The 13,281-nt window shown below is 37.4% G+C and overlaps 1 long non-coding RNA gene across 1 annotated transcript; it reads right to left on the bottom strand.

Moving 5' to 3' along the window:
• Positions 1 to 11,102: 11,102 nt before the first annotated feature.
• On the bottom strand, positions 11,103 to 12,991 carry LOC131528573 (uncharacterized). The gene is made up of 3 exons (XR_009267878.1): positions 12,889 to 12,991; positions 12,452 to 12,571; positions 11,103 to 11,320 (listed from the first exon to the last, which is right to left on the bottom strand). It is a non-coding gene; the product is annotated as an uncharacterized LOC131528573 (long non-coding RNA).
• Between the last annotated feature and the right edge of the window lie 290 nt (positions 12,992 to 13,281).

The following is a 13,281-nucleotide window of genomic DNA, read 5'->3' as shown; positions in this document are numbered from 1 at the left end:
ATTACATTTGACATTTAACTGTTTATCAGACTGCAAACGAGGAAAAACAGAAGTAATTTTTCCCAAACAATATTAACAGTGCTACAATTTGAAGAATAAAAGTGCACAATTGGAGAAGTGAAACTGCAGAATAGAAGAGAAAAACAAGAAAGTGCATTCTTTTTATGTATTTCTTTGTTGAAATAAAAAAGTACCTTTATTTGGAAATATTTTGTGTAATACAACACGTTTTCACCATCTAGTGACATTTCACATTGCATTAACACGCTGCATATTTAAAAGGATAGTTCACCCAAAATTAAAAATGTAATTGTCATGCATCTTTATGCCATTCCAAACCTTTCTTCTGTGAAACAAAATATATTTTAAAGAACATTGAGGCCACAAAATATATTTTTGTGATCTGCAGAAGAAAAGAAACTAAAGGTTTGTAAAAACATTAGGGCAGAGGTGTAAAATACTTGAGTAATTTTACTTGATTACTTTACTTAAGTATTATTTTGGGGGATTTGTACTTTATTCAAGTGCAATTTAAACTGGTTACTTGTACTTTTATTTGATTACATTTCTGGAGAAAAAAACAGTACTTTTTACTCCTTATTTATTTCATCTTAAAAAGTACATTACATTTTTATTTGATCTTATGCACAATAAATATGGTAAACAGAAGTTCAAATGTGCATGCTTGACGTGAGAACCAATGATCATTGTTTTCACGCTTCAAGCACACACACATTTCTACTTCAGTTGTGACTTTCCAATTAAATGTCTGGCTTCAAAAGTTCACTATCCAATCTGAGGAAGCAAAATTAGCAAAAGGTAGCAAAGTTGTGTTTTCCCCCCAAAAAGTTTATTCTTTATTCCTTCTGTTTTGACAGAGCCATTAGCTGTGTAATATATTAGTTGAATGCACAAGATTGAGTGCAAATAAATCAGTGATGAGAATTTAAATACATTTAATATTTTTGTGGGAATGATTGTTTTTTTTTTTTTTTTGTTTTTAAATTAAATGTTACAAATCTAAAAAAAAAAAAAAAAAAAAAAACAGTTTAAATGAACGTTTTGTGTTATATACATTGTAATTTATGTTTATCAAGTTTAAAATATTGGTATTTGTATTTTTTGTATTTATACTTTCACTTAAGAATACACTGATTCATTAACAGGGGTTGTGTATGAGTTACTGTCTGTCATATTCATTTTTTGGACACCCCATACACTTGCATTAAACAAAGAGAGTTTGTGTTCATCCGATAAATGAAAGTCATATATATATTGGATGGCATGAGGGTGGAAAGGATAGAGTTTCCTTTTAATCCCTTTCCCTGTGTGTGTGTGTGTGTGTGTGTTCCACTGTGCTGCATTTTAAATGTTGTTGTTGCACTATATTGTATGTGTTTGACCTGTGCATTTTGTTTTGTTTTCTCCCTTTAACAAAACTTCTGTATATCTGATCTACTTTTTTAATAGTGCAATTTAAAGTTGTACTTTTTTACTTTTACTCAAGTATGTTTTTGGCCAGATACTTGTACTTTTAATTGAGTAAAATTTTCACTAAGTATCTGTACTTTCACTTGAGTAAAATTTTTGAGTACTTTTTACACCTACATTAGGGTGAGTAAATGATGACAGAACTTAAATTTTTGGGTGAACTAACCCTTTAAATATGCAGTGTGTTCATGTAATACTTTTTTATTTTAACTGGATGGTGCTGTTAGACCATTACTTAATATTTAAAGAAGTGCCATTGGTTTTTTGTAGTATAGTTTTGTTTTGTGTTTTTATTTTTCACTCGATGGCAATACTACATTACATAGTTTTTAACCTTCCAGGACCAGCATTCATGCAAGTATTCTGAATGAAATACTTATTCTTTATAATGCAGTATTACACTGTAAAAAATAAAAGGTTGAGAAAACTTAAAAGTTTAAGGCAACCAGCTTCAGCAGATTTTTGAGTTTTCTCAACTTGTTGTTTTCAGTTTATGCAACAAAGGGTTGAGAAAACTATGTTGGCATATTATATAGAATCTAGGCCCACCTGTCATTTTAATGGTTTTTAGTAGCACTTGTACATCATAAAAGCTAAATATGAGCATTACTATCTTGGGTATAGTTCAAAAGACAACACTCAACAAATCACAGCAGATGTTTATCAATGTGCTTGGGAATCGTACGCCCCATTCTACTCATCAACTTGTAATTGTAATTAAATGTAATGTAAATGTAACTCTTTTGAAGAAGGCTGTTTAATCATCTAAGGAACACACGCATCTTTTCTTCTTACATTTACTCATAAAGCAGATGCATTTATTTATTTTTTTTATTCCAAAGATAAATGCTATTATTTGTACAGAAATTGTATTTTTTACATTTTCAGCCCCTCCCCAACCACCCCTGAACAAACTGCCTTAGATGATGATAATTAAACAGTTATAGTATAAACGATAATGAAAATAAATAATAATAGTAATAATAATTGTAGGAGCCATTTTGGAGCAATATGTGTTTTGTCCATGAGGGGGCATTGTGACACCTTTTGTATATTAAGAGCACCTGGTTAATTAGAAAGCATGTTTTGGTGGCAGGAAAGTAAACTGTTTTTTGACCGTGATTGTGCTTACAGCGACTAGTTATCCTGCTCACTAGCTTATTGGGTCAAATGGATGTATTGTTTTGGGACTGAGCAAAATGCATAACTGTGCAAGGAATAATATGGACTATGGACAATGTGTTTGCTATCTGCAAGGTATGAAACACTCATTTGTATGTCATGAATTCAAAGAAGAGCTCACAGGAAGAAAGCCACAAGAATTGTTATAGGTTGAAGCACAATAAAGGACACTGTTTGCATTTTAACATCAGTGTGCATGGATTCAATTTGCACGCGTCAATTACTTGCTCACTCCTACCATCAAACATCGGCGGCTTATTGGAAGGCCGTAATATTAGTCAAAAAACATTGCTTTGAAAATAAGTGAGCATTTGCACAGAGATTCTGCTTCAAGGATGAGCGAACTTACTACAAGTGGACAGTGAGCCGTACATGTACATGGATGCCACTTTGGAGACAGAGGCTTCGTGGATCGTGAGTTTCCAAGGCAGTATGGATTTGTTTCGTGGACACTGGATTTCGCTGTGGAAACCTGATCATGACTCACAAGTGGTGGATTAGCTAAGCTGGTGCTGATGGATTCGTGTTGGATTTATTACACTATTCCTGGTGGTTTGGTTGCCGCTGGGACATCGCATTCTCGTTGGATTTAAAGGTACTGTTACAGCAACAAATGTTTAATGGCCATTGCTTCTGTGTGCACACAAATTGCGTGTAAATCCAATGCATTGGTAGTAAAGGGTTAAAAGCATTTTCTTCTTTGCTCGGGGTAAATATTGTGTGTAAAATGGACGAGCAGTGTTTAAACGCGGAGACGTCCGCTGCACCAAATGAACAGCTTTGTAGTGAAGAGCCTATAAGGCCAAAAAGGACAGTCACACTTACAGTAAAGGCTTTGGTGGAAAAGCTTGATTCATTGCAGGCGCTGAGAAAAGCAAAACTGAACAAAGCCAGCAAAATGATAGAGACTATTAAAAGGTTAATGCAAGATAACAAAGAGTATGAGTCTGAGGTACGAAGTGTATTTGAAAACTATAATGGGTTATGTTTAGAAGCTCAGGAAGCACATGAATCTTTGTTGACTTTGTTGCCTGATAATGAAATTGAGAAACATGATATATGGTTTAAGGCAAAAATGATTCCAAAGAATGAGTTTATTGAACATGTAAATGTATGGTTGTCCACACCTGTAACATGTCATGAAGCTTCTGAAGGGGTTATGGATGTAAATGTTAACGATGAGGTTGTCCCAGAAGATAGTGTTTCAAATGTTTCAAAGAGCCGTACTGCCTATAGTAGGCAAAGTTCAAGCAGCAGTGGTTCTTCTACCGTATCTGCTCGAGTACAGGCAGAGGCAGAGAGAGCTGCACTTGTGGCGCGGGCCGAGGCATTGAAAACTAAACATGCAATTGAAACACAGCAGGAGGAATTGAGGAAACAGAAAGAACAACTTGAATTAGATGCTGAAATTGCAGCATCTACTGCAAAAATTGCTGTTTTGAGTACTGTTGACTGCCATAGTAAATGTTCACGTTCTGGTAGTTCTTGTTCTAAAGGAAAAGAAGTAACAAAGGGGCAAACATCAAGGGATGTGACAGGAAATGGAATTTTTGATTCAACAAGATCAAAGATGTTAAATCCACGAGCTACTGCGTGTGTGCCAATGGGTCTATCAGTGGGTACAGCTGGTGCTACCTCTAACATTCCATCACAGTCAACAAAGATGCAGCATAAAGTAGGACTGAACACTCATGACAGCAGTACTCGCCAACATCAGGATTCACGTAACTTGGTACAACATTATAGAGGTAATATGACAACATCAGAAGCTGGGGACTCTCTTCCAAGTCAAAATTCACCTCTATTTGAGATTCTGAAGAGGCAAGAGGAGTTGACTACACACTTGGTATACCAGGCTCAGAGTAACACTCTTCCCAAAAGAGAGATTCCAGTCTTTGATGGAAAACCACTTCATTATATACCATTCATGAAGGCGTTTGAACATTGTGTTGAGGAAAAGGCTTGCAGTAAAAGAGATTGTTTGTATTTCTTGGAACAGTTTACTTCCGGACAATCAAGAGAACTGGTTCAGAGTTGTGAACATCTTGATCCAGAAGTGGGATATTCACTAGCCAAGAAGCTCTTGAAGGAGCAATTTGGTAATGAGTTTAAGATTGCTGCTGCATATATGGAAAGGGCTTTGGGTTGGCCATCATTGAGGAATGAGGATGCCCAAGGTTTACATGCATATTCATTGTTTCTGCGTGCATGCTGTAATATTATTGATGATAATTCCTATATGCAAGAGCTTAACATGCCAAATAACATGAGAACTGTGGTGATGAAGCTACCTTTCAAATTGAGAGAGCGTTGGAGAGAAAAGGCTTGTGAGATAATGGAGTTGAACCAAGGTAGAGCTAAATTCTCTGACATCGTAGACTTCATTGAACGACAGGCAAAGATGGCATCCGATCCTGTCTTTGGATGTATTCAGGACAAACAACCAAGTGTAGTGAAACCAAATAAGACATTTAAGGGAAACAGTTTCGCTACCAATGTTACTACTTCAGGTTTAAGGAGGCATGTAACATCACAACGGAGAGATTATTCAGTGTACAAGATCAACGATAAAGGATCCTGCTTGTTTTGTTCTGGTAATCATGTCTTGGAAAGGTGTGATGCTTTTGAGAAAAGGTCACAACGAGAAAAGCTTGACTTTCTGAAAGGAAAGGGAGTTTGCTTCAGTTGTTTGAAGACTGGACATGTAAGCAAGGAATGTGATAACCGCCTTGTGTGTGAAGTTTGCAGTCGGACACATCCTTCAGTGTTGCACATACATCAGAAGTTAGTTGTGGAGGACAAAGGGCAAAAGCGCAGTCTAGCGTCGGCACAAACTTGTGGACATACAGGGGCCGGTAATGAAAGGTGCTTTCTGTCAATAATTCCAGTGCAAGTAAAATCAGCCAAAGGAGACAAACTGATTCAAACATATGCTTTTCTAGATCCAGGGAGTTCAGCTACGTTTTGTTCGGAGCAGTTGATACATAAATTGAACATCAGAGGTAAAAGGATCAACATTTGTCTACGTACCATGGGACAAGAGCAGTCTGTGTCTTGTAATGTTGTTACTGGCTTGGAGATTAGTGGAATTAATAGTGATCGTTTCCTTCTCCTCCCTGAAGTGTACACGCAGAAAGAAATGCCTGTCAACTCAGACAACATTATAACACAAGAAGAAATATCTAGGTGGCCATACCTTGACAGAGTGAAAGTTCCACACATTGAGGCTAATGTCGATTTATTGATTGGAGCTAATGCTTCCCAAGTATTGGAGCCATGGGAGGTAATAAATAGCTATGGTAATGGACCATATGCCATGAGAACCCTATTGGGGTGGGTAGTTAATGGACCTTCAGAAAGGAACAGTGACTGTGGGAAGAATACTGGTATACCTTCCGTTACAGTCAATAGGATTTCTGTTGGAAGGCTTGAGGAATTGCTTCAATATCAGTATAATCATGACTTTAGTGAAAACAATGTTGATGAGAAGGAACTATCCAGGGAGGATCAGAGGTTTCTGAAAATAATGGACAAGTCTCTTAAGGTACAAGATGGACATTACAGTCTTAAGTTACCTTTTCGAAATGATGATGTGATACTACCTAACAACTTGTGTGTCGCAAAGCAAAGATGCAATGGTTTGAAAAGGAAACTTGAAAAGAATCCACAGTTGCGTGAGGAATATACAAGTTTCCTTTCTGATGTTATGGATAAAGGTTATGCTGAGAGAGTGCCAGAAGACCAGTTAGATCGTGATGATGGTAAGGTTTGGTATGTTCCACATCATGGAGTTTTCCATTCAAGGAAAGGAACATTGAGGGTTGTATTTGATTGTGGGGCAACATTTAAGGATACATCCCTCAATAAACAACTCTTGCAAGGTCCCAACCTTACAAATTCACTTTTAGGAGTCCTGATACGATTCAGGCAGGAGCCGGTAGCTTTAATGGCCGACGTTCAAGCTATGTTTCATCAGGTTAAGGTGTCGGAAGAGGATGTTGATTTGCTCCGATTTCTGTGGTGGCCTGATGGAGATTTGGAAAAGGAAGTGTCTACATACCGAATGAGAGTTCACCTGTTCGGAGCCGTATCTTCTCCAAGTTGTGCATGTTATGCATTGAGGCAAACAGCAAAGGACAATCAATCACTCTTTTCAGAAGATGTGATCAAAACAGTCCTTGAAAGTTTTTACGTGGATGATTGTTTAAAGAGTGTCTCTTCGGAGGAGGTAGCAGTCGCCATGGTACAGGATCTTACTGCTCTTTGTCAAAGGGGTGGTTTTTGTTTGACTAAGTGGAGCAGTAACAGTCGAAAGGTGTTGCAATCAGTTCCAGAGCAATCCAGAAGCAAGGAGATCCAATGTTTGGATCTAGAGCAAGATAGGTTACCTGTGGAAAGAACTTTGGGTCTTCGGTGGTGTACAGAAGCTGATGTTTTAAATTTGGAATGCAGCTTAAATCCCAACAACGCACCAAGAGGAATTTTGTCTACAGTCTGTTCTGTCTATGATCCTATGGGATTTCTTGCTCCTATTATGTTACCTGCCAAGTTACTTCTACAGGAATTGTGTAAGCAGAATCTGAGTTGGGATGAGAATATACCCCCAATACTTCAAACACGGTGGAATAGTTGGATTTCTGATTTGGATAAGGTGGTAGACTTTCAAGTGGACCGATGCATAAAACCTATAGACTTTGGAAAAATCAAGCATGCCTGTTTACATCATTTCTCAGATGCATGTGAAAAGGATATGGTGCGGTTACTTATCTCAAGTTGATCGACTGTAACGATAAAGTTCATGTGAAATTCTTGCTCGGTAAGGCCAGAGTGGTGCCTCTTAAACCGATAACGATTCCTCGTTTGGAACTAACAGCAGCTGTACTTGCTGTGAAAGTTGATCACATGATAAGAAAAGAGCTACGATTTCTATTGGAGAATTCAGTTTTTTGGATTGACAGTCAGACTGTACTTAAATGCATCAAAAATGAGGACAGGCGCTTTCAGACTTTTGTGGCAAACAGAATCTCTTATATAAGAGACAGGACACTACCTCAACAGTGGAGATATGTCTACAAAGGAGAATCCTGCGGATGACGCATCACGTGGAATGCAGATCAAAACCTTTATGCAAAACAAGAGATGGATTAAGGGACCTAGTTTCCTTTGGACTGCAAAGGATTATCGACCATCTATGGAAAAGGAAACTAGTATTCAGGAAGATGATCCAGAGATCAAACGAGAACATAAGGTAAATTCTGTTATTCTGCAAATGGCACAAAATCCTACCAATTATTACATCACTTATTTTTCGGAATGGAGAAAACTGAAAGTGGCTGTCGCTTGGGTACTTAAGGTCAAGAAACTGTTGAAAAGGCTATGTCTTAAAAGGAAAGAACTAATAGCCAGAAAGGATTGTAATGCTACCACATCTATTATAGATGTGCAAATGAGCCAGTTCAAGGCAACTCAGGGTGGACAGTCTTTGTCATTGGAGGATCTTTTTGAAGCTGAAATGGTTATTGTTTGCTTCAGTCAGCAACAACAGTTTCAAACTGAAATCGAGCAATTGAAGAGAGGTTCTAATGGAATCAAGAGGGATAGCAGTCTATATAGACTGGATCCTGTGTTGGATGGTGAACTTTTGCGGGTAGGAGGAAGACTCAGGAAGGCAAGTATGCCCATTGAGTTTAAACATCCTATTATATTGAGTAAGAATCACCACATCTCACAACTTTTGCTTCGTAACATTCATGAGCAATTAGGACATTCAGGCAGGAATCACATGTTATCCAAGTTAAGACAAACATATTGGATTACAAATGCCAGTGCTGCAGCAAGAAAGGTTATTTCCAAATGTGTTGTATGTAGACGCAATAGAGGGAAGACGGGGAATCAGAAGATGTCAGATCTTCCTCTTGAACGACTTACCCCTGATCTTCCCCTTTCACAAACACTGGAGTTGATTATTTTGGTCCCATTGTAGTAAAAGAGGCCGTAGCTGCGTAAAAGATACGGAGTAATCTTTACCTGCATGGCAACCAGAGCAGTACATTTGGAAGTAGCTTACTCCTTAGATACTGATGGATGCATAAATGCATTAAGGAGATTTATTGCCCGAAGAGGCCAAGTGGTTCATATTAGATCAGACAATGGAACCAATTTCTCTGGTGCTAACAGAGAATTGAAAGAATCTCTCTGCATGGAATAAACAGCAAATTGAAAAGGAGTTAATTCAGTTAGGAGTTAAATGGAGTTTCAATCCACCAGCAGGATCCCATTATGGAGGAGCATGGGAACGGATCATTCGTATGGTGAGAAATATTCTCTGTCCTGTACTTCGTCAACAGGTATTGGATGATGAATCATTCCATACTGTTTTGTGTGAGGTGGAATCCATTTTAAATGACCGTCCGATCACCAAAATTTCTAATGATCCTAATGATCTTGAGGCCCTTACACCTAACCATCTTCTTATTATGAAAGGCAAGCCTGCTTTACCGCCTGGTCTCTTTGAAAAATCAGACCTATATGTGAAAAGAAGATGGAGACAGGTTCAGTATTTAGCTGACCTTTTCTGGAAAAGGTGGATCAGGAGTATCTACCTCTCTTACAACAACGTCAAAAATGGACGAAGGAACGACAAAGTTTTATTCCTGGAGATATTGTTCTTGTACTAGATCCTACTGCCCCTCGTGGTTCATGGCCACTTGGTAGAATACTGGAAACATTTCCAGACTATAAAGGCCTAGTACGTACAGTAAAGATTAAAACTAAAAGTAGCGTTTTAGAACGACCTGTTGGAAAGATTTGCCTTTTATTGGAGACAAATGACTAATGTGAATGAGGCGTAACAATATTGCAAAGTTTGAGCAAACGTCTGTATATGTTGCTTTAACTTTTATGGCTCCTTTATAAATATTTGTAATTGTTATGTTTTTCTGCATAATCAATTAAGGGGCCGGTGTGTAGGAGCCATTTTGGAGCAATATGTGTTTTGTCCATGAGGGGGCATTGTGACACCTTTTGTATATTAAGAGCACCTGGTTAATTAGAAAGCATGTTTTGGTGGCAGGAAAGTAAACTGTTTTTTGACCGTGATTGTGCTTACAGCGACTAGTTATCCTGCTCACTAGCTTATTGGGTCAAATGGATGTATTGTTTTGGGACTGAGCAAAATGCATAACTGTGCAAGGAATAATATGGACTATGGACAATGTGTTTGCTATCTGCAAGGTATGAAACACTCATTTGTATGTCATGAATTCAAAGAAGAGCTCACAGGAAGAAAGCCACAAGAATTGTTATAGGTTGAAGCACAAAGGACACTGTTTGCATTTTAACATCAGTGTGCATGGATTCAATTTGCACGCGTCAATTACTTGCTCACTCCTACCATCAAACATCGGCGGCTTATTGGAAGGCCGTAATAATAATAGTGATACAGCAAAATTAAAATAGATAATAAAAATGCAATAAAAAACACAAATGGACACCACATTCAAAAGTGTAACAATGATACAACAATAAGCGACATAAACCCTGCATATTTACATATGTAAAAGTACCAAGCATCAAACACCATGAGACCACCATGTAAAGAGGTGTGTGAAAAAGAAAAAGTTACAGTATCAATGTAAATCCCATTACTCCCCAGGGAGTACATTTATGGCCGAGAAATATGATAGTAAGGGTTAGCAGATGCATTTATAATTTGTAATTAATCTTCTCCTTGACTCTTTAACACTATGGAAACATTAATAGCAGATTTAAATATTCTTAAATGTTTGTACATATGTAAAAACAATGTAAGATGATGATGAAGATTTTCCAAATGTACATCCAGTACTACATACAGAAATATACTGTAGATGATTTAGATAATTATCTCAGCATGACCTCTTCATCATAAGCATGTTTTGCTCTGATAACATCATTTAATTCAGTTTAGCTGCACAGAAACCACAGTTCAATCATGGCAACTCGGAAGGTTTTAGCATGGTGATGGATATGACAATGTTAATGTATTTGGTCTTGGCGGAATAGATCTGCTATGCTGCTGCTGAATTGCTGCTGCTGTTGGTTATTGCTGTAGTTGTAGATTATTGCTGCTGCTGCAAGCAAGTACAGGAACTTGCTACTGCCAATGCATATGGCGATATGGTGCTGTGAGTATTTAAGACATACTGCTGCTGCACAAATAGCATATAAAATAACCCGTAGCAGATCTATACAGGTGGAGCTGGGGAAGGTGGAGGGTTTCAGAGAAACTCTGAAAGCGCGCTGCAGGAATCTCAAGTGAATGCTAGCTAGCCATATAAATGCAAGGCAGTAAGCTCACTGGCTGCATATGCAGCATGAACCAATCAGCTTGTGCCAAGTCGTTTAACTCTCTGAATATCATCAGTTATGTTAACAACCCGTCAGCCAGCACCATCTAGAGTTTCACGACTGAACTACATATTTATTGTTTCCTCCAGCTTGTGGTCTGTATAGTTTCACACATGCATGTATTTTTGATATGTGACCATCACATTTTGAGCCATTTGTTGAACATTGATGAAGTGAGATATCCGTGGAAACTGAAAGTCCTCCAATTGAAGTCTGTCCATTCAGAGTGTGTCTAAAGGTCCATGATCACTTCCAGTCACTAGGAGGCAAACACAATTTTGCATACATAAGTTTAAAGCAGATCTTTTTTTATTGCAACACATTATTCTTGATGAACCTGTATTACCTCAATCACAGAATAATGCTTTAATGATTTAGGTGGCTGATAAATGTAATTTGTTATTGTGCAATTGTGTATTACAGTAGCTCTCTCTCACCAACTGTTCAACACAATGCAGAAGTGGATTTTGCCACAGAGTTGATAACCCAGCTTAATTTGTAACTGCATGTTAAAACATTAAAGTGATTTTTAGGTATCTTTAAGTTAGAATCTTGTACAGTACCATTCTGTAACTCCTATGTTTTAAAAAAGAACCTTGTTCTACTTTCAAGAATAGTGTAATGGAAAGGTTCTATGAATGTTCTTCATGGAGCCATCAATGCCAATAATGAACCTTTATTTTTAAGAGTGTACTAAATGAACCTTTTCACTTTTCCTGAGCAGCGTCTTGTTGAAAATAAGCTACTGTAACCAACGCCAATGAATAAATAGTTTAACATGTCAGTTCACCCTCCTGTTGTTAAAATCGATATGACTATTTTTTCCATCGAAATCAATAGGAGATTCATTTTAATAATGTATCTGTTCCTGCTTTCAGTTCATTTCCATTAAAGGAGGGTTTTCAAACTTAAATTCAAAAGAGTTTGAATTTAAGTTTGACTTGGAATATACAACTGCGTGGACATTTACAATATTTTTAAGCTTGTGTGTGTGTGTCAGTAAATGATGACAGAATTACATTTTTTGGGTAAACTATGCCTTTAACAGTCATATTCTTCCACACATTAATTATGGGCTTGCAATGCTTCAGTTTCTTGGGAGTTGTTGTAAGCTGGTTGTTGTAAGTTATTCTGATGGTACACTGATTTCTAATAAGACAAATGGCTTCTGTTTCTGTCCCAAATGTCTGTACTGGGATTATGTAAGTTTGGGTGGATTGCTTTACAGCAGCAACAAATGCCCATGTACAGCTATCCACTGTCACGATGACATTTAACAGTAGAGGTCTCCAAAGTCACCAAAATACAATAACCTAAATTCATTTGGTTTTAAAAACCAAATGTGCAAATCTTTCTTTGTCAAAATGTAGATTAATGAATGAATTCTTACTATTAGGTAGCTCAAATGGGTTGCTGTTGCGTCTCACAGGTTTTCCAAACTCAAGTGATTTACTGTCATGTGAATCTTCATCTTTTCTCCACAAATCTCCTTCTAGATATCCACATTGTGCTTGAGATATTAATAATATAGAAGAACAAAGAACACGGACATTTAAATTTGTTTAAATGTCACTGAAAAATATTTTTAAAACAAAATATGAGATAGGCCTATGAAATAATTTCCTGACTCAATACATTTCAACACTCTATCAACAGCATTTGTGCAATACAGTCAATTATGTGAGCGGTACAGTATGCAAATATGTACTTTTGTTGCGCAAGTACTGTATTTACTTAAGTTGGGAGCGCATTATCGTAACTGGGTAATCAAGAGAGCTTAACTAAACCTACAACATTCAAACATTGGTTGACTTCAGCAGTACTTACACCCAGGAGAAGTTAGCTCCACTTTACTGTGTAGATTATGCTCTTCTTCAGTAGTTTGGATGTCTTGCTCTTTCTTTGCAGTTCCTCTCTCTTTGGTCTCCAGCCTTAATCTGTCCTCAGCTTCCTTAAATTTCTGTTCCAACTCTCTTTCTTTGAGTTTGAGTTGCTGCAGTTGTCTTTGGAGCATCTCATTTCCACTCTTCATCTGACTCTCACGACAAATATAATCATCAACCATGGATGAATACATGTCCTTCAAGGTGCTCACAGTGTCTTTACAAGCCGCCAGCTGTTCTTTCAGTGTATTCTCACGTTCAGTAAAATCATCAATGATGGATAAAAACATGTTTTTTAAGGTGGTGTCGCTACATTCTTTAATCAGCAGATCTTCTT

The sequence above is a fragment of the Onychostoma macrolepis genome, chromosome 21 (assembly GCF_012432095.1).
Source record: "Onychostoma macrolepis isolate SWU-2019 chromosome 21, ASM1243209v1, whole genome shotgun sequence".
NCBI lineage: Eukaryota > Metazoa > Chordata > Actinopteri > Cypriniformes > Cyprinidae > Onychostoma > Onychostoma macrolepis.
The sequence above is the reverse complement of the archived record's forward strand: the minus strand, read 5'-3'. Positions and strand labels throughout refer to the sequence as shown.